This window comes from Eublepharis macularius, chromosome 2 (genome assembly GCF_028583425.1).
Source record: "Eublepharis macularius isolate TG4126 chromosome 2, MPM_Emac_v1.0, whole genome shotgun sequence".
In the NCBI taxonomy this organism is placed as follows: Eukaryota; Metazoa; Chordata; class Lepidosauria; order Squamata; family Eublepharidae; genus Eublepharis; species Eublepharis macularius.
In genome coordinates, this window is record NC_072791.1 from 18,292,080 (window position 1) to 18,317,309 (window position 25,230).

The following is a 25,230-nucleotide window of genomic DNA, read 5'->3' on the forward strand; positions in this document are numbered from 1 at the left end:
TTTAGCTGGAGATGCCTGGGACCTTCTGCATGCCAAACAGATGCTTTACCACTAAGCCATGGTCCTGCTCAATGCTGAAGCCCCAGGGCACCAAATTGGCAGAGGGAAGAGCCAATCAGCATAGCTTGTACTGGTTGTTAACATCCCAGATGTCACCCACTGTCAGCACCCAAGGTGGCTTGGAACTGGGGGAGAGCAGGTCCCGCCCCCCTCTGTTTTGGGACAGTAACCACTCCACCTCGGCGGCTGGTGGGTTCCAAGTCCCTTTGGGTGGCATGGGGAAACGGTACCCAGAATGGCGAAATGTGTTGAGTTTGGCTGTACAATGCTGTTAACCCTGCCCCTCCCACAGTGCAGCTGTTCTTTCCAAAACAGTTTACATTACACCTGTTAGCAATCTTTCCCTGCCCCCCACCATTGGTTGATTAGTGGAAAGAAATACCTGCTGAGTTCAGAAATGACGGCTAATCAACACGTGAAGCAGGATCATGGGACATGGAAGATGTGCATGTGCATGTGCAAAAGGCAGGGCTTCCAATTGCACATGGAGAGCCGACATGCACACCATGCCCTTGTTCGGACCTTCAGCTCAACGCACAGAAGTCTCATGAGGGGAGGTGGGCAAGCGTGATTCCTCTTCCCCCCTCCATGTGTTGATCAGCTACAGATTCTGAGCTTTTGGATAGTGCTGCAGGGAAGCTCAGGTTGAGAGCAATTGAGGTTCAAAGGCGTACACGTCGGCCATCCAAAATACAGAAGGAAGGAACTGCCACATCTCCATTTAGCTTCAATAAGTCCATCAGTGGCTATCAGCCCCGAGGACCTCCGCATTCAGAGGTGGTAGTAATCCTCAACGCCAGTGCTAAGAAGCAACAGCAGGGGAAGGTCTCTGACTCTCTCGCCTGTTTATTTACCATCCAGGGCAAATGGTGGGCCACTGTGGGCCAAGCTAGAAGTGACACAGCCAGGGCTCATTTTGAGGGGGAACGCGCAGGAACACAGTTCCAGCAGTTCTCAAAAGAGGTCACATGCCCACCTAACTTTCGGCCATTTGGGGCCTGTTTCGGGCGGCTTTGTCCCGAATTAGGGCCAAAATGGCCCTGATCGGGCCACTGCCAGGTGGGGGAACACTCCCGTCTGGCAGCAGCTGAATCCCAGCCATTTCAGGCCCGATCCTGGCCATTTTGGGCCCCTTTCAGCAATTTTGGGCCCAATTCAGGCACAAAATGGCCAAGATCAGGCCCAAAACAGCCAGAACTGGTCCTAAAATGGCCAGGATCGAGCCTCTGATGGGTAGTGGATCACTCTCCCACTCAGCAGCAGCCCGATCCTGACCATTTGGGCCCCTTTTTGGCCATTTTCAGCCCCTTTTTGCCATTTTGGGCCCAATTTTGGACCTGAATGGCCAGGATTGGGTCCAAAACAGCCAGGATAGGTGATGTCGGGGGTATGGCATATGCAAATCAGTTATACTAAGGACACACTTCCGGTGATGGCAAGAGGTGTGGCATATGCTAATGAGTTATGCTAATGAGTTCCTCCAGCTCTTTTTCTATGAAATGACCCCTGGACATAGTGATCAAGTGGAGTGCAAGTGAACAGGGAAGAATACATGTGAGGGCCAAGCTACACATGACGAATGACACTTGAACGGCATGTGGATTGAGTGGAGGGCAAGTGAACAGGGAGAAATACACTTGCTGTTCAAGTGTCATTCGTCATGTGTAGCTTGGCCCTCAGTCTGTTCACTTGCCATTCAAGTGTAATTCATCACTTCTAGCTTGGCCCTGTGTAGGAAGAGATGTTGGACTAGATGGATTGCTGGCCTACTCCTGCCCGGCTCTTCTTATGCTCTAATGCCATATTTTGGAAGCTCTCTCTATAATAAGGGGCAAACATTACAGATAATTCACTCGAAAGAGTTCTCACATTTTACTGTTTGTTACATTTAAATGGCTCATAAATCCATTGTTTTCCACTTGTTACAGAGAGAGTTCTGACAATAACAATGAAGAAGAGATTGAAACCATAAACCCACAACAAGCGCTGGATCATTTTGCCTCTCGCACAGTTTCTTGGAGAACATGGCTTTCTTATTTTCTGTGCATCGCTGTGGTGACGGGGCTGTAGGGCTGCCAACCTTTAGATGGAGCCTGGAGTTCTCCCAGAATTACAACTGAACTCCAGACCAGAGAAGTCAATTCATCTGGAGGAAATGTCAACTTTGAAGGGTTATGGAATTATACCCCTACTGAGCTCCCTCCCCAACCCAAACTCCACCTTCCCCATGGACCTCCCCCTATCTCCAGGAATTTTCCAAGCCCCAGCTGGCAACCTCATAACGCTGCCACATGCAGCACAATTATGAATTACAAAACAGGGCCATGTCTTGAGTGCCATATTCCCAGTATAACAAGAATTCTTGAATGAGATCACCATTTGAACAGTTGAGTGCTGGCTGCATCCAAACATTTGTGATCTTTACTTCCACCGATATGAGGAACGCCTCTCTTGAGGAATCTGATAGACTGGACTGATAGACTATTATTATAACTGTAACCAAACTAGGGTTGCTAACTTCAGACGGGGAAATTCCTGGAGATTTGGGGGTAACAACTAGGGACGGAGTTCTGCATGGATGAGATTGCCATATTGTCCACCCTCTAAAGCTGACATTTTCTCCAGGGGAACTGATCTCTCTAGTCTGGAGATCAGTTGTAATTAGGGTTACCAACCTCCAGGTAGTGGCTGGAGATCTCCCGGAATTACAACTGGTCTCCAGGCCACAGAGATCAGTCTACCTGGAGAAAATGGCTACTTTGGGGGGTGAACTCTATGGAATTATGCCATGCCAAGGTCCTTTCCCTCCCCAAACTCCACTTTCTCCAGGTTTCTCCAGGGTTCACCCCCTAGATCTCCAGCAATTTCCCAACTTGGAGCTGGCAACCCTAGTTGTAATTCCAGAATTCAGGCCCCACCTGGAAGCTGGCAATCCTAGCAGGTACTTGGGATGTTGGCAGTGGCAGGAACGAGCTCTAGAGGAAACAAAACAGTCCCTTGTTCTGGCTCAGTATCCCTTGAAGAAAACTATCCCCTTTGATCAACCCAACTGCTGAAATCACCCCGTTCTTGAGAAGAATCAAATGTTTGTTGTCAGATACAAGACAACCCCTGTGGACTTTCTAAGGTTTAAATCAGCGTAATTAGAAGGTTACACCCATGCCAAATCTTTTTTTTTTTGTCAGTGCTATCTGTGTCAGTTTAGAGCTTTAGGGGAAAGAAAAAGAAGATCAGATTTGGCACACTTGCCATAACAAGGCAGAAATTCATTGTCGGAGGCTGTACATTTTATTTCAGTTAATGCTTTCCCTTTCTCTAATTTAGATAAGTAATCTAGTGTTGGGTGGTACTCAACATTTATGAAGCCTGGTCTCCCTTCTAAGCTTATAGTTGGGTCCTGAATAGGGTTCCCAACTCCAGGTTAGGAAATAACTGGAGATTTCCAGGTGGCGTCTAGGGAGGGTGGGGTTTGGGGCGGTGTAGAGAGTTGTGTGCGCCATAAAGTTCACTCTCCAAAAAGACCATTTTCTCTCAGGGAACTGATCTCTGAGAATTGTAATTCCAGGAAATCTTCAGGCCCAGTCTGGAAGTTTGCAGCCCTAATCATGATTGTGACAGGAGAAAGGCACAGTATACAAATGGCCTCAGTAAATAAACAAATCCTCCTTCCAACAGGCTCAATTCAGTGGGAAGATCTGCGGAGCTCCTCCCCACAATGTACTGTTTCTTCCTTCCTTGCTTGTTCTTGACACTTGCCTTGCGTTGCTTCATGCCCTCCGTTTTTTACTTTTCTCATTGTGCCCCTTCATTTCACAGCTGGGTGCCACGCTGGGTACACAGCCAGATGGAGAAATGTTAGCATGAACAGGATTGCAGTCGGCATGGCTGGTACCAAGGGTCAGCATGACGGGGCATTTGCCAAGACCCACGGACTGCCAGAAGGCCCTCCGCCAGCTAGAGACATTTTGCTCATCCAATCCCCTCACGAATGGAAGGAGTGACCTCCCATTTCACAACTCTTTTGTGCTCTTTTTTTGTCTAGCCGACGTCATTCTTCACTCCCTCCACCAGAAGGCTGTGTACATGTCCATGTCTGATGAAGCCATGTGCTCACAAGCCATCTTACCTAGTGCCCTCTGAAATTCACAGCTGGCTCTGGTACTTAGAGAAACTACCTGAAATTTCTGCAATGGCAGGGACTGGTGATATTTTACTCCGTCTGCTCAAACGGCCAGCATTCTCAGACGGCTAGGAGCAAAAGGTTCCTTCTACGACAATCTGCCTTCTTGTGAGCAAAAGTCTAAAGCACAAGGATCAAATATGATTCGTGTGATACTGTAAACCCTTTCCCCCTAACCATCTTGACTCTCAGAAACAAAACCCTCTGAAATAAAATATGCACTAGTTATGTGACTACAAATCCCACAACAATGTAATTGCAAGTGGCATACATCACACACGCATGGAAACATGTAGTCCCCATGATGCCAAGATGCTGCCCGTGTTGGGAAAAAATGGTCATTGGACTGATAACATGTCAGGACTTATGGAAAAACCTGGATTGATCACATGACAGGACTTCTGGAAAAATCCAGAAGTAACATCAGTCCTCTCTAGGAAACTCTCAAAACTCCATGGTAAAACCACAGAGTTTCCAGTGATTCCTAGAAAGCCTTTATATCACTTCTGTTTTTTTCCCCAGAAGTGACATCAGGCTGTTGATTATAGCTGTCCCCCAGTCTTCTACCGGTTGCCAGGCCAGGCCTGATAACCTTATCAAACTTCCATGACAGAGGATAGGTGTCCCAGATCCTAGTCTAACCGTTACAACTTGCTGGCTTAGTCTCATCGAGCTTCCAGGGTTCCAAGCACTTTCTATACATTATCTTTTTGCAGTTCTCACAACAGCTCTGTAAAGCAGGCCACTGGTATTATCATCATACTACAGGCTCAGTAGAAGGCCTGATATGGCCTAAGGCCACCTATAGAGGTAAATGTTCCCACTTCTTACCTTCTTGCTTTATTAAGCAGTTAAAGCCTGTTTAATTGCATGCCAGGATGCCGTTAAAAGAAACTGGAGCAAAGCCAGGGAGAAACACCTGGCCACCCTGCATCAGTTAAACATCTTCCTTGCACCATTATACCGCCGTGGTTTACTTTCAAGTCGGTGTGAAATATTGGTGTCGACATGCAATTTCCCAGGAATTCTGGGAAGTCCCATTTAGTTGCTGCAGTCAGCCTCTCTAGAATAATGGAAATTGTTCAGTTAAAACAATAAACCAACCGCCTTTTTCCTGAACTACATGGAACAGTGGTGGGCATTCTTATCTTGCCCTGCTTTCAAAAATCCTGCACAAATGGCGCGGGAGACTTATCTGCGTATCTTTATACTGTCTGTTTTTGATTGATATTAGAAAGGGGAAGTGCATGGCTGCTAGAAACAGGAAGAACCAGCAATCACATGGAAAGCTTAGCTCTTTTGAAGTAGTGAAAGGTTTTTCGCATCCCAGCGCTGCTGATAAAACATGTATATGTTTTGGAAAGAGCTCGGACTTTACCTAAACTGTACTAAAGTTCCACAACCTTTGTCTGTTTTCAGCAATGAGTTGGAATAATTAAGGCTAGAAGTGGGACGTTCCCATTTGGCAATGGCTTCCACAAATGAGCCTCAGAAGTGTACAAAAGAACGCTGTGCTTGCAACTTGGAATTGCTGATGTACTTGGAGATAGCATCTCCACGGAGGGTAAAGATGCAAGGTTGCCAATGGTGTGCAACATCTTGCCCCCACAAGCTAGCTTTTGCTCTACCTGCTCTCACACCAGGAGAAAATGGGGAGGGGGGGATGACATTACAGGCACAGCAAAGTCACTTCTGATTGCTAAATCCACAATGTTTTAGGAATTTCCTCAATCTCGATGGTGTTTAACATAGAGATTGAGGGAATTCCTAGAGCACCATGCAACGTGATGATGTCACTTCTGGGCCTTGACATCACCGCGATGCTCCCTTCCCAATGCCCAGCCCTCACAAAATCCGGGGATTGCCAGAAGCAGGATTGGCAATCCTAACTCGGGCCAGTATGCACAGCAGCCATAATTTTCAAAAGAGCAACAGTCTCCACAAGTACAGCACCTATATACATGCATACAGGGCTTTTTTTCTGGGAAAAGAGGTGGTGGAACTCAGTGGGTTGCCCTTGGAGAAAATGGTCACATGGCTGGTGGCCCCGCCCCCTGATCTCCAGACAGAGGGGAGTTTAGATTGCCCTCCACAACGCCGAGTGGCGCGGAGGGCAATCTAAACTCCCCTCTGTCTGGAGATCAGGGGCGGAGCCACCGGCCATGTGACCATTTTCAAGCGGTTCCAGAACTCCGTTCCACCGCGTTCCAGCTGAAAAAAAGCCCTGCATGCATACATGCCAAAGGCAACTCTGTCCAAGAGTTTTCCAGCCACCAGCAGCTCTTAAGGCATTTCCAGACTACCAGAGAGCAGCCCTTAGAGCAAGCCAGACCTGTGGCCCTAACACCTTTAGCTAGAGGAGCCAGGGATTTATTTATTTAAGCATTTCTTCCCTGCTTTTCTCCCCATCAGGGACTCAGAGCAGCTTATAAAGAAACCCCAAAATATAAAAAGTACAAAAAATTATACCATTCTAACACTGGGGGGCGGGGGGGGGGGCGGGATGGAGCCACTGGCCGAGCAAATTCAGGCTTGAACCAAAGGTTCTTGCCCTGAGGCTCACACTAAAAGACTCATAGGTCTGGGCATTCCCAGGTTTCAACACCTGTAACAAAGAAGGGAACAGAAACTCATCTGAGATCTCCCTCGGACTGCCCTCTGCTGCCTTTGGCAAATCAGGTATGTGATATATGCGTGGCATGCTTACTAACATTCTGCTGTGCTCCCTTGTCGAGGCTTAGCATGAACAAAGGACACATTCAGACCTCACACAATGAACTCCATGCATTCCCAGCTGTATAGATGGGTGGAGCTGCGGAGGGATGATCATGATATAGGCTTCTGGTCTGGCACCGACAGCGTTTTGGGAAGAAACACGACAACCCCCACCCCAATGCTGACAGGTGCCATTTTTGCACGGAGGAGAAGGCAAGGGAGGAGAAATCCAGGCCAGTGAAGTCATCGTGGCCTCAGTTCCTGAAGCAGAATTGCCAACCTCCAGGTGGGGCCAGTGGCGCTCCCGGAACGGCAACTTAGCTCCAGACTACAGAAATCAGTCCCCTGGGAGAAAATGGCAGCTCTGGTGGGTGGGTTCTATGGCATTATATCCCACTGAGGTCCCTCCCCTCCCCAAACTCCACCCTTCCCAGGCTTCATTCCAAAATCTCCAGAAATTCCCAACTTGGAGTTTAGGTTTGCCAGGTCCCTATACCCTTCTGGCTGGGGGGGGGGGGGCGGTGCTGACACGTACCTCGTGCTCCATGGATGTTGCTTGCATGATGACATCACTTCTGGGAACTGACGTCATCACGCTAGCCACAGGTGTGCTCCTGTGCTTCAGGCGTGGCAAATTCCACCCGTTTGGGGCCAAAATTGGCCCCAGAGAACCGCAGGAACATGCCCGAGGCCAGCATGATGACGTCAATTCAGGAAACACAATTTTATCTCACTCTCAACCTTCCCCCCTGTGAAGGGGACCATGGCTCAGTGATAGACCATTTACTTTGCATGCAGCAGGTCTCTGGTTCAACTTCCACCATCTCTCAGTTAGAAGAACTAGGTAGGAGGTGATGTGAAAGACCTCAACTCCAGATTCTGGAGAGTTGCTGCCAGTCAGAGTAGACTGTACAGACTCTGAATGCTGGAGTGGTGACGGATTCATCTGCCACTCACTGATTTTATTTCTAGAGCCAGTGTGATATAATGGTTAGATTGCTGGGCTCGGACCAAGGAGACCCAGGTTCAAATCCCGATTTGCTGCGAAACCTGCTGGGTGACCTTGGGCCAGCCATTCTCTCTCTGCCAAGCCTACCTTGCAGGATCGTCGTGATGATAAAATGGAGGGAGAAACTTGCATGCCATCCCAAGTTCTTTGCAAGAACGACAACATAAAAAGGCACCATATAAAAAAATCTGACATCCCGAGGAGGGAGCTAAAGAATATACCTTATACAAATGGCATTTTAACAAGGCAAAACAGAGAACGTGAAATTGCAGTTAACAGCCAAAAAGAAACAGAGGAGCAAATTCTACTGGGGTAGCCATGTTAGGCTATTGCAGGAAAAACAGGGTTGCCAACTTCCAGGTGGAACCTGGTGCTTGCCCAGAATTACAACTGATCTCCAGAGAACTGGAGATAATGGCAACTTTGAAGGGTGAATTCGATGGCGTAACAGTCCTGCTGAGCCCCCTCCAGTCCCCAAACTCTGCCCCCCCGAAGCACCCCCCAAAAAACTGTAGAAGTTGGCAACCTTAGGCACTCGGAAGCCTAAACAGCTGGATTTATGGTTTACGGTTGTTCACAGCCTCAGATTATGAGGAGCCTCTAAATAAAAAAAAAAAAAGACAAGGAATTACTCAATGCAACTCCTTTTGATAATGAGACACACAGTTTAGGGGCCTCAGCGTTTCTTTATCTGACGTAAGAGAGTCAATGTCCTGAAGAAAAAAAAAGTCCTGTCCCTTTAATAGAGGATAAATGGGCTGTTATTTAGCAGGTGATATTATTTTCCGTTCTGCCATGAAAAGCTTCAATTGCCCCATTTCCACACATTAAGCTCTATGAAAGAGACAGGATATTTTTTCCTCCATGCTGTTGGCAACTCTTAATATTCTGGCCCTGAGCCTAATGCTGCTAGTGCTATCCTATGTGCACTTATCAGGGAATAGCTCCAAAGGAGCTGTTAGTCTGCAGTTGCAAAACAGTAAAAAGTCCAGTAGCACCTTTAAGGCTAACCAACTTTATTGTAGCATAAGCTTTCGAGAACCACAGCTCTCTTTGTCAGATGCATCTGACGAAGAGCTGTGTTTCTTGAAAGCTGACAATGCATCTGACGAAGAGAGCTGTAGTTCTCGAAAGCTTATGCTACAATAAAGTTGGTTAGCCTTAAAGGTGCTACTGGACTCTTTACTTTTTTATCAGGGAGTAATTCCCATTGAATAAAGTGTGACCTATTTCTGAGTAGCCACAAATAAGATACCCTTTAAGTGCCCCAGGCCCCCCCTCAAAAGGATTTGGCCTGCCCCTGGTAAATAAGGACAGGCAATAATACAGATGTTAAGATCAGGTCTGACTGCTCAAGAACAGCTTTCCAAGGAGAGAGGCATCCACATAGCTGGGTTTCACGCAGCTACTGCTTGCCCATTCGAGTGAGGCCAACCTAAACAGGTCAAACAGCTTTTTAGGAAAAAGTAATACGGATGTGAGGCTTACAGTTATCGTCTGTGCTTTGCGTTAAACAACAAAGGCATTAGCAAACACCACCAAGGTTTAATGGTGCGGAAAAGGCCTCCACTCAACCACATCAAGAGCAGAGTTAATATTTGACTGGAAGAGAACAGTAGTGTTTTATATTTATTTCCTCACAACATTCTCCCCTCATCGTTAACATTTACGGAGAGATGAAGACATCCTCTCAGCCTCTTCCTGCTTTCCTTTCAGGTTTGACAACAAGTCCAAGAGAAATTCTGATGTTTTTCAGACTGGCCGCAAATTGCAAGACCATGTCTGGCGATCAGTGGGGGTCTGGACAGAGGAACAGCCATCGGTGGCAGTGTGTGACGTCATGTTCGGGAAAAAATGTACATGATGTGACGCTTCTCTAGGAATTGCTGAAAAGACTATGGTAAAACCATAGGTTTTGGCAATTCCTAGGGATAGGTTACCCAGCCTCCAGGTGGTGGCTGGAGATCTCCCCAAATTACAATTGCTCTCCAGAACACAGAGATCAGTTCACCTGGAGAAAACGACTACTTTGGAGGGTGGACTCTATAGCATTATAGAGGGTCCTTTCCCTCCCTGAACCCTGCCTTCTCCAGGCTTCACCCCCTCCCCCAAATCTCCAGGAATTCCCCAACTTGGAGCTGGCAACCATATCTAGGGAGGATTACCATCCTCTCTAGGAAAACCATTAAGTGATGCCATGCTATTGGCCCAACAAGTTTTTAAACAGGAGCTGGGGGCAGTGGATCCCTCACCTCCATTGGGGGGCTGCCAACCCTATCTCCCTTTATGGAGTATGCGTCTATGCAAGACATTTTATTACTCCAAGTAGTTACATTGCACAATCCAAAAGGGGGGGGGGGAACCATGCTAACTCAGGGGAAGGCAACTTTTTTGGCTTGCGTGAAAAAAGTCTACTGGGCTGTATCCACAAATCATTGGCTATTGTACTATAGTAACCTCCTTCACTGGATTAGCCTGGTGTGTCAGCAAATGGTGGATGCTGTATTGTTGATTGGAGATGAATGTTGAATTTTTCCAGATACACAAGAAGCAAACAGAGTCCTAGTGGTGTTTCCTGTACCTCAGGCACTCGCCTCAGTCCCTTGAATGGCAAACTGGTCCAGTGAACTGGGCAAAATGGTCTTGTGAGCTGATTGGTACGTATGTCTGGAGTTACCTACCCTTCCCCTAACTGCTGTATTAGATAAGGCTTCAGGTCCACATTCACTCACTTCCAAAGTTACACAAAGCTGTTGGGGGCGAGGGGAGTCCTCCTGTCAGCAATCCTTGTTGCCTGCAGCCACTACAAGCAGTGGTGGGGAATAAAATTAAAAACCCAAACATTGGGGTTGCACACAACATAACACTTCTGAGGAAACTCCAGAAGTGAAGTCACATTGCTCTAAGAATCACCAGAAAATCCATGGTTTTACCATAGAGTTTCCAGCAATCCCTAGAGTGACATGATGTCACTTCTGTTTCTCTTTCAGAAGTGACATCACGGAGCACGCAACACTGTATCCCCCAAGCTCCTGCTGATTGCCAGGCACAGGCAGCCTATATGGTCGTCAACCTCCAGGCAGGAGGAAATGGCACCTTTGGAGGGTGGATTCTGTAGGATCCCTAGGCACCACCCCCAAATCTCCAAGGATTTCCCAAGCTACAACTGGCAATCCTATGATAGGAGCAGAAGGTGCCACCACCACTGCCACGCCTTGACTCACTGCAGTGCCAGCCCAGGTGGGCCTTCAAACGTGGCTGCTCTCTGTGAAACTGAGCAGTTCAGGAGGCTTTAACCCCATCGCTCAGGACATTAGAGTGCTACATTCAATGCAATCACAGCTCATCTCCAGCCACAATGGGAGAGCTGTGGCTCAATAGCGGAGCATCTGCTTTGCAGATGAAGCAAAAGTCAAACAGGCAACAAAAGCATGACCAAATGGAAGGCAGTGTCTAAAATGAGCCTGGAGTTGTGTCCAGAACAGGGCCGGAGCTGTTCGCCTGGAAACAGTCCTTCCTCCACTCCCCCAAGAACACGTTCTCTTTAACTTCAGTTCCATTCATTATAGTACATTGGCTAGGAGCACAAATATAGTTCAGTGAGTCATAAGAATGGTTGCCAACAAGCCTGTATCTTACTGGTACAACCAATATAAACACATGCCGGTAGATAACCTGGACAGAGATGCGACAAGGCCATGATTCACACATGCTACCATGCCCTTGGCCACACCCAGGAGGCAAGGATTTTTGAAATCTTAATCTCAAATTGTACCTGTTTGGCACTTGATGGTGCACCGAGGTTCAATAACCCCGATCCAGGTCCTTGCACTATCTACCTGTCTACCGAAAGCATTTTCAATTCACCATCCTTCCAAGGAGCTCAAGGTAGCATTTTATCCTCACAACAACCCTGAGAGGTAAGTGAGACTGAAAGAGAGAGGCTGCCCGAGGGAGAACAGAGATTTGAACCCATGTCTCTCAGAGCTTAGTCCGACGTGCCAATCACTACACCACATTTGTTGCTTTTTGAAGCCGTACACAGCTAATAGGGTAGTGGAGGTTTTCCAACAATGAGAAGGCCCACAATGTGTCAATGTTGGCTTATACTCAGTGAATCATAAGTTGCAGAGGCCTGCCCCAACGTGATCGTCCTGCTGATCTGGTACATTTTAGTGTTATCATCCACTGATTGCTGGATCTCGTTGTGGTTATTACTCCAAAGTCTGGCCAAGAAGATAGAAAGACACGTTGACCTCATCGCTGGGAATAAACATTGACCTAACAAGATGATTAATCATAGAACTTAAAATATTCTCCAGCTCCAGAGCCCAGAATAATGAGCAAAAGAGAAACTGTGCCGACGCCCCTCTCGGGCAGCAAAACCCTGATGCGTATCATATGAAAAAGTCACACTGTAAAAGCAGAATGCAGTCATCTTCATGGGCAGCTTTTAAGTAGTGGCTGAGCTCATCTTTTACTCGCTTTCGCTCTAGATTTATATAAGACTCCCCACCAAAGGGCCGAGTTTACTTTATGAAAGTGCTGTACCAAAAATAGTAAAAACAGACACATCAAAGAAAAGCCGGCTGGCTTTCTATCTGCTTCCAAACCCTCCACCTTAGCCCACGCTTGAAATGAGAATGCTGAAATGGACCTCGCAGAGAAGTCCAGGAACAGATCAGAGGAGAACTTGGCATGATGTATGCCGCAGTTTACAATAAAAATCAAGACAGACCATAAGATCTTCGGCGGCGAATGAGACCCAGGGATCTGGATCTTTTCTGAATAGTTCCAAAACGCTGAGGAAAAGGTGCGATTGGAAGTGAGGAAGGAGACCAGGCCACCTGCTTCAGTGGGGAACCTCCCCTCTCCCACCCGCTCTGCCTGCTGCTGGGGGAAATGCTGGGCAAGCGGCAGTGCGCCAACCCCATGATGTCACCTCCAGCATGAGCTGAAAGTGACATCATTGTGTCAAACCACAGAGTTTGGGGTGAATGCTAGAGTGTTTCCCCTTCATGATGATTTCACTTCTGGGTCATGCTGGAAGTGACGCCACCATGTCAGTGGCAAGGTCACCTCCACTCAAATGGTATGTCTCTTGCTGGCAACCCTAAAACCAGTTACCAGCTCAGACTGGCAACCCTAAAATCAGCGAGTGGAAGGAGGAACGTATCACATTCACCACCTGCCACTCTCCCCCAGCAATGCCTGCCCCCCAGATGCTTTTCCATCATAACAGCATCTGGATGTGTGCCCCATTTACACATTACAGTAAACCTACATACATCCTTCATCTGTTTGTAGGAAACAGTCAATTCACAATTAATTTGCAATTGAAGCTGGGGGCAGTCGCTGGATAAATGTGGGGTTTGTACTGTTGTTGTTGTTGTTTTGATTTATAAACCGCCCATCCTCAGGGGCTCTGGGCGGTAAACAACAGTTAAAATTAATAAAAACAAGAAAACAATCATTCTAAAATCAACATTCAATAAACAATCATAAAATAAATTAACCAATACATGAAGGTGCAATGGTGGGGAGAACCCCCCCCCCAAAGGTAAGAGGCCGACATGGCACCGCCCCCTTCAACCACCAAACGCCTGGCGGAACAGCTCTGTCTTACAGTTCCAATATTACAGTATCCAATATTACAGTATCACGTGTACGTGCGTTGAGTGTAACATGAGAATTGTTCCATGCACAATAAAAAAATAATCAAACACAAATTGCACATGCATTCACTGTAACTTCTGACCAGAGCTTATTGTGGCGGGGGAAAGCATCTTGCAAAGTAAAGCAGCGGATAGGGGAAGGGTTAAGTTTGCCATCTGTCCGTCCCTTCTCCAAAGTGCATCTTCTACCCCTACTTCGAAATGAACACCGATCCACTTTCCCACTTCGGGTCTCTACTGAGTATCTTGCTGCCCGAAAATTACAACATGCAAAACAAAAATAATTATAATAATGAATACTTAGACTCACAAATACAAAAGTCAGAGTGGTCCCATATCCAATCCCCAGCAAAAAAATGGATTAGGCAGCAGGTGATATGAAAGACCACAACCTGGAGAGACACTGCTAGCCTAACCACAGGGGGACTCAGTGTACGGCAGCTTCATGTGTTTATGTGTGCACAGCTATAATATATAAATGGGGCAGGGGGGAATCCTCCAATTCCAGAATTTTTCATTTTGGAACACCACTATTTTATTGCAGAATTTTGTCAAAATTCATGTGAGGAAGGGAAAAAACAGAATCAACCCAAATATGGGAGAAGATTCTGGGTCTGGAGGACAGCCCCCTCTGAAATATAGTGACATTGTAGGTGTACTGTAAATTTCATGTTTTATATGAAAACAGGAAGCTGCCTGATACAGTTAGACTGCTGGTGTATCTAGCCAAGGAACGTGTACTCTGACGGGCAGTGGGTCTCTAGGAAGTCAGACAGAGGAAGGTCTGTCAATCAAACAGCTGCTACTTGAGATGCTTCTACAGAGATTGATCTGGAGATCTTCTGCATGCAACCTAAGTTCTCTACCACTGAGCTTCTGCAGGCAAGGCAGATGTTTTTCCCCTGAGCCACAATCCATCCAACCAACTGGAACCTGGACACATCAAACAACCTTCTACTATTATCTACCCATCTGTCTGCACATTACCTGCTCGGACATCTAGCGACTCCAGCCAAGGTCTTTCCTGATACACATCACTTGAGATCTTCGCAAATGCAGACGCAAGGGGCTGGCTCCAGGGCTTCCTCAAACAGCAAATAAATATGCACAAACTGAATATGAATCTGGTGTTCTCTGTGTTGCCAAGGGCTCTGATCCTGTGATTTGCTTCTTAACCTCATTATGCTTATTATAGAACTGTACATCATGACACTGTCTGTCACAAGGCCTTGATTACACAGATTGTGTCTAAGGCTCAAGCCACGGGTGACTGTGCCTGACCCATGTCTTCTTCAGATGCTGATCTTGCTCATCAAATTAAAAAAGGGGAGGAGGGTGTGATTTACGGTTCAAAGGATTGCTGAATTCACCCTCCTCCCTGCTGTCTTCCAACACAGCCACTCCCCTTGGCTGTTTTTCTCCAAGCCTGGCTCTCTTCCAGTATCACAGTCCAGACGGAGAGGGGGGAAAAGACTTTAAGGGGATGGACCGCAGGTAGGAATAACAAAGGGTTATATATCCTCCAATCCATGTGCCCCTTTGGTTTTTTAAATCAAACTCGCACTGCATCATATGACTGTGTTTAAAGATATTGGTTTCACAATGTCCGAGTCTTTAGTCCCTTTACCTTTTGGGTAAAAACATGCAAAGGGTCAGGCTGCAACGTGCTGGAACATTCTGATGCAGCTAGTCTTTCTCTGCCTACCTTCTCCCCCAGTAACACTGTACAATGCAGAAGTGCGCAGAGAGGATGCAGAACCAGATTATCTCAGTCACAAGTGGGGGCACAGCCAACATGCTTGCTCTCGATCTCCCTCCAAACACACCATGGTGTAGTGGTTAGAATGTCAGACTAGGATTTGGAAGATCCAGGTTGGAATCTCCACTCTTGCTATGGAAGCTCACTGGGTGAATTTGGGCCAATCGCACCCTTTCACCTTAACCTACCTCATAGGGTTGTTGTGAGAATAAAATGGAGGGGGAGAACAATGTAAACTGCTTTGGGTCCTCATCGGGGAGAACTGAGGGAGAAAAGGAAGTAAATTAATACATAAATAATATGAGGCTAATGAGTCTCCCGTCATGGGGTCTAGATCTGCAGTCCGGTCACAATCATTCTGACTTGGAGGAGCTTGCTGTGTTCAATTGAAGGGCTTACTCCCATGTAAGCATGCACGGAACTGCAACTGTAGGCACTATTCCCAGATAATAGTTCTGGAGAGAGTTCACTTTACTTACTTTACCAGATCACAGCAATTACTGCCTAATTGCTTCAAGTGGGTAGCCGTGTAAGCTTATAGTGGTAGCACAAAATTCAAATCAAGGAGCACCTTAAAGACAAACAAAACTTCCCAGTGTGTAAGCTTCCGTGAGTCACAAAGTCACTTAATCAAATACAAGTAGGAATGAAGTTTCAGTGGGAGGAGTGTTGGAAAGCAGGGCCAGCCGGAGTCAGGCTGCAGAGATGCAATCCAAAATGTAATCACCTGTTATCCAAGATCTGCTCTCACAGTTAACAACAGGAAACAGGCTCGGAGATGGGGCATATAGCGACCGACACACTTAAAACGCCAAGAATGGGATTTCCCATAGAAATCAGATTATCAAACCAGCCCCTGAGAGCCATTTGATCTGCAGCAATTAACAGGTCTGAATGTTTACGCCTTGCTCATTTCTGTGGTGAGCAAAGCTAGCTCTGGTTAAAAGCAGAATGGTAGACAGGTTGTGTTTTTTTTGGTGAGTTGGCAACCCTTCTTGGGAGGCATCTCAGACAAGGTGGCTTTTATTATCTTAAAGGGAGTGTAGTCAAGTATGGCTTTTTTTGGTTTCGTTTTGTTTCTCTGTCTCAATAGCCTCAAACAGGTTTTGCTCCCAACACCGCACAATCCAATTATCAATGTAATCCTAATGCAGAACTCCTCCAGTCTCGACCTACTGAAATCAATGGAGCAACTCTGCAAAGGACTGCAGTCAGTCTGTGACCCCTCCCAGGTTGCCCTCACTGGACCTGGGCTGCAGCTTGCTGCAATGTTCTCCCTGTTGATCCTCGACCCGACGATGGAAGAAGGCCTCACCCACCACCCAAGTACCTTAGTGTTGTGCCACCCATCATAGCCAGTTCTACAGCACCACCTTGGGAGGGCTGCACTGCACCAATCCAGCTCTGAGACAGAGAGGAGCCCTAGGCAATTGCCCAGGTGTGCCAGCTCTGGAAGAGAAGGATTAGAGAGTAGCAAAACTCGATCAGATCAGATTTCACAACCAAATTAGGATCCTGCCTCCCGTCAAACTGTTTATCAGGCTCTGGTGCCTCTGATCAGCTGTTTGAACTGTTTCTTGTGTTAAAACTGCCCCCCTCTATGTCCACTAAACTGTGAAGGGGGAGAATTCGTTGGGGGTGTATTTGCCATTATCCCTACATTGTATGTGCTACAGGCACTAAGATAAAGGCCATTTCCACACACATTGAATAATGCACTTTCAATGCACTTTAGCAATCCTTTGGAAGTGGATTTTTTGTTCCACACATGGAAAAGCAGTTCCAAATGTTCACTAAAGAGTATAGAAAGTGGATTATCCAACCTGTGTGGAAGCAGTCAAAAACTTCTGTCCCGGGGAGAACTTGTGTGAAATTTCATAATTTAGGATCTTTCATGCAAATATTCTCCTGCAAATACTGATCCTGCCTGCACTTAGAAAAGCTGCTCCAAATGTTAAAGGGGCTTTCTGGAGCACAAGTTGACCCTTTAAGTATGGTTGCCAACTGCCTGGAGAGAAATGGCCCTGTTCCTTTAATAGAAGCTTAAGGGGATGTTATTTACCAGGCAATGTCATTTACATCCCTCCCATGAAAAGTTTTAGATGCTCATTTACACACATTAAACCTCTATCAAAGGGACGGCATATTTTTCTCCAGCCCTGTTGGCAACCCAAAAGGGGGCACAGCCCAAAGGAGATTTATCATTGACCGATGGCATGTGCAAAGACCAGAAACCAAACATGATCACACTCTGAAAATTTTGGGGGCAGTTTAGAGTTGACAACAGCCAATATTTTCAGCCCAACCTAAGACTGGTGGTGTAAAACAGGAGTCCGGTCCGGTGGCACCTTAAAGATTAACCAAATTGATTCCAACATCAGCTTTTGCGAGTCTAGGCAGCATCTGAGGATGGGAGCTCTGACTTATAATGGCACTACAACAACTTTTTATTAGTCTTCGAGGTGCTGCTAGACCCGTTTGATTTTGCCGCTACAGACAAACGCAGCTACCCATCTGAATCATAGAGTTGGAAGGGGCCTTACAGACTATCTTGTCCAACCCCTGCCCGATTCTAGTCTGGAACTGTGATCCGTCTAGACGCACATGCAGAGCATTGCAACAGTTCTTGGGGTGGTGGTGTGCCATATCTGTGCATGAGACACACTGCAACCTGCCCCCTTTAGAGTGCTCTGCGCCAGAAGTGGCACATGGGCTTTGCTCTCCACTGTGCAGCTCCTTTATCCTCAGAGCTGAATAGCACATATTCATTTATAGTTCCAGGTGGGTAGCCATGCTGGTCTGTAATAGAAGAGCAAGATCCGGGTCCGGTAACACCATAAATGATCGAAACTTTGAATCTCGAAAGCTCATACCCTGGAAATCTAGTTGGTCTTTAATATGCCACAGTTCCCAGATATTCATTTATGAAGCAAAAAAGGGGGTGCAACTTGGGAGACGAACCTCTGGGATGGTGTTTAAGCCTGCCCCTGGCCAAGACCCAAGTCTGCTCTATTGTCTGCAGATCACATCCCACATCCAGTTTGTTGGTCACACAAAAGTGTGACAGAATGATGGCAAGCAAGCTTGGAGTCCAGTAGCCGTTTTAAAGACCGACAATGTTTTCCGGGGTACAGGCTTTCCAGAGTCAAGCTCCCTTCATCAGATACAAGTAGGAAGGGAGATCCCTGAGCCTTTATATCTCATCAGAAGGTGGGAGGGGTGTGGCAAAGAAGGGAGTCAGGATGCAAAGGCTGAATGCAAAATCAGAACGTAAAGGCACAATGCAAAATGTACAGTGAGGATTTGCTTTTGTGTCGGGATATGGTGCATAGGGGCAAAGGGGGTGGAGGTTGTGAGAGAAGGCTCGCTTCGAACTCCCCGATGAGTGTATAGCAGTGGAGATCGGAAGGAGTTTTGAATCAACGCAAAGGCATTGGAAAGTGCAAACCAAAACATTTCCTTCCCCTGAGACTCCTTTCCAACCTTGCCTCGGAGACGCTGAGTCATTAATTTATACACATTTATACTCATTAATTTATACACATTTCTCTCATACACACACGACCCTTCGGATAAACGCAGGAATTTCCAGCAGTATACAAAATCTGCTCATCTTTTACCGCGGCAATCCCCTAACACAGACGTCTGGGAGAAAGTCCCATTTCACTTGGCGGGACTGACTTGCCCCCGTTAAACATACAGACGATCAGGCCCCAATTCAAGAGATCAACCCAGAAATACACCCGAAGCGCAAGAGTCTGCAAAATTCACGAGTCATCCCAAATTCCAGAACTCCCATCGTGGGAGAACTCCAAATTCCACGTGCAGCCCAGGTGCGCCCTCGCCTTCCAACACCGCAAGGCTTAAGGCTAGGCAAGGGGGTGTGTGCGACGCACCTGTGTCGCTGGCCAGGTAACCGAAAAACGCTTTCCAATCTGACCTGTCATCGTTTTGGCAAAGCTCAGGCACTAAGCAAGCATTCCTGTTCTGTATAAAAACCTAAGAAGAGCAAGCTCCGAGTCCAATGGCACCTTAAAGCCCAACTCGATTTCCAAGGGAGATTTGACTCTCGAAAACTCGCACCTTGGAAATCTATCAAGATGGGTAGCCGTGTTAGTCTGTCTGTAGCAGTAGAAAAGCGCAAGAGTCCAGTGACACCTATAAGACTAATATTAGTGATACGGTATGAGCTTTTGTGAGTCAAAGCTCACTTCTTCAGATCCGTGCACGGAAAACTAGTTGGTATTTAAAGGGCTACTGAACCCGGATCGCGCAATCCTAAAATGAGTCACTCCGGTTTAAGCCCATTTTGCACTGAAAATTGCACGGAATCGCCCCTCTTGCACTGAAAATTGCACTGAATCGCCCATCTAGCACTGAAATTGCACTGAAAATTCGAGTCTGCAATGTCGCGCCAACCGCACCTCCGAAAAGCAAGAAGGCGACCAACTCACCCGAAGTTCTCCGAAGTTGCTGGGGAGGCGGGCGCGATCAGCAGCGCGCCGCTCCGAGATCGGCCCCCTTTCCCTTCCTCCCTCCGCCAACGGAGCCGCAGAAGTTCAGCAAAACAGTTTCTCTGCCTCAAGCGGGCAGTTCCTCCCGCACTCCGCTCAGACCGAGGGCCGCTGCCCAGCCCCGGCCGGGAGTTTTGCCATCCGACCGGCGGAGGCTGTTGCAATGTGTGAAATCCAATCCCCTTCCGTAGGAAAGCAACAGCGGGCCGTCTTCGTTCAGGGCTGCGCCAGCCGCTCGTCCCTCGCCGCGCCTCGGCCCTTGCAGGGAGAAGGCTGGGACGGGTGGATTTGCAACAGCGACTCTAGCTTTGCTGGAGTGCGTTTGCAAAGCTGCCAATATGGATCCAGGGGTGGAGATAGAGCGGCCTGAGGTTGCAAAGGCATTGGAAAGTGCAAAACAAAACATCGCTTTTCCCTGAGACTCCTTTCCAGTCTTGCCTCGGGGCAATGAGTCATTAATTTATACACATTTCTGTCTCTGGCACACACACAGAGCAGAGAACACACACAAGCACACATGGAGAGGACTGGGTAGGCCTTTTGCTGCCAACACATAGACTGTTGGTACTCTTTTAAAATACCCAGCTCCGATCTGGTGCTCCTCCAACCATGTTTTAGCACGATTTCGCTGCCGAATGCCTTAACTTTTTATGGTTGCTGCCCTGCTAAAGACACATACCAGTGTGTTGCAGCCCTGTGTGTGGGTTGGTGGTGCATGTGAGTCACGATCACACGGCCTGGCGCATTATTGGGATCGCACAAATGTGTGGGCGAAGCAACAATGGGGCGCAGTGGTGGGGTGCCAAAGTGGCAAGGCGTGGCTGTATGCTATGTACATCTGGATCTGTCATTTGTGGGCATGCAATTCATTCCATTCCTGACTTGGGTCAAAAAGAGTATGGAAAAATATCCGCGCTTATAATAAAGTTAGTCCCATGTATGGATGTGAAAGTTGGACAGAGAAGAAAGCTTGATTTATTTGAAATGTGGTGCTGGAGGAGAGTTTTGCAGATATCATGGACAGCCAAAAAGACAAGTAAGTGGGTACTAGATCAAATCAGGCCTAAAGCTAAAATGACAAAAACTGAGGCTTATCGTACTTTGGTCACATCATGAGAAGACAAGATTCTCTGGAAAAGTCAATAATGCCAGGGAAAGTGGAAGGCAGCAGGAAAAGAGGAAGACCCAGAACGAGATGGCTTGACTCAATAAAGGAAGCCCCACCCTCCAGTTTGCAGAATCTAAGTAGGTTTGTTAATGATAGGACGTTTTGGAGGTCTTTCATTCATAGGAGCTACATAGGTTGGAGGCAACTTGACGGCACGTAACACACACAGTCCCATGGAAAACCATAGAGGAAGTTGAAAGTCACTCCAGTCACTGTGGGATGGCTCCTATGGAGCATTTTCATATTTAGAAGGTTTTGTCATTGACTCTCCCCTGTCCCACAAAAGAAGCATCTCAGGGCAATTTGGGCAGCAGAAAGGAGTTGCATTCCATGATTGGAAACATCTGCAGAGATTATTGGTGGATCCAAACCGATGGGATTTAAGTCATAGTGCATTGTATTGTAGAAATCAGAGCAAAATCACTATATTACCACTAAGTTGCTGGTTAAGCAGCCCTAGTGAAGTACTTTTGCTGAACCAACCAATGGAAAATATGTCCCCTTCCCTGTACACGTGTGCCAGTGAGCCACAGGAGAAGAAATGCAGATGGCCTGAAACTAAAAGGAGGGAAGGAGGAGCCAGACAATTAGACATAGACTTCTGCATTAATAGCAGCAGAAAAAGGCTATGGAATCAGGTGGGCCCAAAGGAGGATGGGGAGCCGTAAAAACCACAGATAAGCCCATGTTGCTTTTTTCCCTTTCTTTTTGATGCTGTAGGTTTTGTCATTGGAAGGATCCATGTTCCATCCATGTCATCTAAAGTTAAAAGGATCAGTTAGAAGCTGAAGTCAAAGACCTCCATCTGAGTGCGTGGAGACCTACTGCCAGTTGTCAAAGTAGACAATACTGATCTTGATAGATGAGCGGTCCAACTCAGTATCACATAGCTTCATGTGTTTGCATGTATTAGATAGGGGCTGTGTAGGCATCCCAGGTGCCCACCGGTGGTGGGCAATCTCCCAGCGGTTTAACTACTTGTCCGCCACTTGCTAGCGGACAAGTAGTTTAGGGCGATCTAGAAATTGCCCACCACGAGCACCGACACGCACCCCAGGAACATGTGCAGTGTGTGCACTCCCAGTGGATGCGACGACGTCACTACTGGAAGTGACACCAGCCATGGGAACTCTCCTGCGGCTGGCGTGATGACATCACTTCCCGAAAGTCATCATTTCCCAGAAGTAATCACTTCCCAGAATTCATCACGCAAGCCTCGGGAGCGTACTCAACCAGTAGCATTTTAAATACCAACTAGATTTCCATGCATGTATCTGAAGAAGTGAGCTGTGACTCACGAAAGCTCATACCCTATCACTAATATTGTTAGTCTTATAGGTGCCACTGGACTCTTGCACTTTTCTGCTGCTACAGAGAGACTAACACAGCTACCCATCTTGATAGATTTCCAAGGTACGAGTTTTCGAGAGTCAAATCTCCCTTGGAAATCTAGTTGGGCTTTAAGGTGCCATTGGACTCGGAGCTTGCTCTTCTTAGGTTTGCGCAGTGAGTTTTCATACAAAACAGGCATGCTTGCTTAGTGCCTGAGCTTTGCCAAAACGATGGCAGGTCAGATTGGAAAGTGTTTCTCAGTTACTTGGCCAGTGACACAGGTGCGTCGCACACACACCCTTGCCTAGCTTTAAGCCGTGCGGTGTTGGAAGGCAAGCAGGCACCTGGGCTGCACGTGGAATTTGGAGTTCTCCCACAATGGGAGTTCTGGAATATGGGATGATTTGTGAATTTTGCAGACATTTGCGCTTCGGGTGTATTTCTGCATGTAGACAATCCTGATGTTGATGTATCAATGGTCTAACTTAGGCCTCTTTGACTTTTACTTCTGTTGCACTGTCTGTGCTCCACATGTGCACAGCATGGACGCAAAAACAACATTGAAAAAGAAGTTCTGACAGTTGCACTTTGGTGCAAGGGTTACAGAAACTGACGTGAAAATAAAAACTCTCCATTTTGTTTCTCACAAGGGAGAAGAAGCCAGATTGAAATGAGGATATTCAGATTGAACCAGCGAGCCTGAGAAGCTTGGTCTTATCTCTCGTAGCAATCCTTCAAGAACCAGATGCCAGGACTCTATGAGAGGTGCCAAGGAGAGCAAGCAAACGGGAGTTTTCCCAAGCACAGTAGCTAGGAATTTTGCTGGGGGTGGTTATTAGAAGTATTTTGCTTCATGCAACACATAAACAAATGACGGAACTCATTGCCGTAAGATCTAGTGATACCGAGCTGGCCTGTATGCTTTTAAAAACAGGATCAGGCAAATCCATGGCATACCAGTGTAGTAGCTTTAGCCATAATGTACATCTCAAAGTCTGCCTATCATCCATTATGACCTTTACTGTCCTGACTCTACTATCCACACACCTAACAAAGAACAAGGGCTTATAGAAAGGACTAGTCAATGGCCCACCTGCCATTTTGGAGCTCTCTGGAATTGCTGAAACTCTCACTGATATTCAGCCTCCAAGATTAGAAAGTTTCTGGTGGGTAGCTGTGTAGATCTGCAGTAGAACAGCAACATTCAAGTCCTGTGGCACCTTAAAGACCAACAAGATTTTCAGGGTATAGACTTTGGAGAGTCAAAGCTCCTTTCCCCTGATACCAGGGTATATTCAGATAACAGGTATGGAATCTTGCAGAATTAGGCAGGTATGGAGTCATTTTAATTTTCCAAGTAACATCCGTCTTACTATATAAAAGGCTAAGCGTGTTCCAGACAACTCACTTCCTACCCGAGGGTCTCAATTAGGGAACATATAACACCTATACTACGCCAGCTGCACTGGTTACCAGTTGAGTACCGGGTCCGGTTCAAGATTTTGGTGTTGACCTATAAAGCCCTATGCAGACTGAGCCCAGCATATCTGCAGGAGTGCCTCGCCCCATATGTACCCCAGAGGATGCTTCATTCAACAAATAAACAACTGTTGGTGGTCCCTGGCCCAAGGGAGGCCCGCCTGGCCTCGACCAGAGCCAGGCCCTTTTCGGTCCTGGCACCGACCTGGTGGAACTCTCTGTCTGAGGAAACCAGGGCCCGGCGGGATTTGTTATCTTTCTGCCGGGCCTGTAAGACAGAGATGTTCTGCCAGGCATATGGTGGAGGCTAGGTTGGGCCCCCACTGGCCACACTAAAGATCTGTCTACCGCCCTACATATGAGCCAGGGCTTGAAAACCAGTATTTTATCGTCGCCATCTGAAGAGAAGCTGTATTGTATTTATTGCATAAAGCTGTTTTAATGTTATGTGTATAATGTTTTATCTGTTTTTAATTCTTATTTATGTAAATTGAAATGTGGTACTCCACCCTGAGCCCACCTGGCAGGGAGGACAGACTAAAAATCTAATACAACAAATAATAATAAATAATAATAAATACCCTGGTGTGCCTCAAGAGGGTGCTGCTGTGAGGGAAGCCCAGATGAGTCAGCCAGACCTCCAGAGAGCACATCACAGTGGGAAGCCCAGGCTGGGATCAGGCGCGGAGCAGGCGGCAATGCCTGACTCCCTTCCTTCAACCAGCTGGGATCTGGAATGGAGCAGGAGGCAATGCCCATCCCCCACCTTCAGCCAGCTGGGATCAGGAGTGGAGCAGGTGGTAATGCCCACCCGCCACCTTCACCCAGCTGTGATCAGGCATGGAGCAGGTGGCAATGCCCGCCCACACTTTATCCAGCTGGAATCAGGCGCAGAGCAGGGGGCAATACCCGCCCTCCGCCTTCACCCAGCTGGGATCAGGAGCAGAGTAGGAGGCAATGCTCACCGCCGCCATCACCCAGCTGGGATCAAGAGTGGAGCAGGTGGCAATGCCCATCCCCTCTTCACCAAGCTCGGATCAGGAGCAAAGAAGGTGGCAATGCCCACTTCCCCTTCACCCAGCCGAGATCAGGAGCTGAGCAGGTGGCAATGCCCTGCACCCCACCTTCAGCCAGGTGGGATCAGGAGCGGAATGGGTGACAATGCCCATCCCCTGCCTTCACCCGGCTGAAATCAGGCATGGAGCAGGAGGCAATGCCCATCCCCCCCTTCATGTGGCCAGGATCAAGCATGGAGCAGGTGGCAATGCCTGGCCACCCTTTTTCTGACTGGGAACAGGTGCGGAACAGCCGGCAATGCCTGCCTCCCCTTCACCCAGCT

General features: G+C 47.4%; 1 protein-coding gene across 1 annotated transcript in view; it reads right to left on the reverse strand.

Moving 5' to 3' along the window:
* LOC129324834 (neuroblast differentiation-associated protein AHNAK-like) overlaps positions 1–20,241 on the reverse strand; it is an 84,232-nt gene extending 63,991 nt beyond the window's left edge. Inside the window, exon 1 of the mRNA XM_054972250.1 lies at positions 19,853–20,241. The gene's annotated coding sequence lies outside the window, so the exon portion shown is untranslated. The remainder of the gene's footprint in view (positions 1–19,852) is intronic.
* Between the last annotated feature and the right edge of the window lie 4,989 nt (positions 20,242–25,230).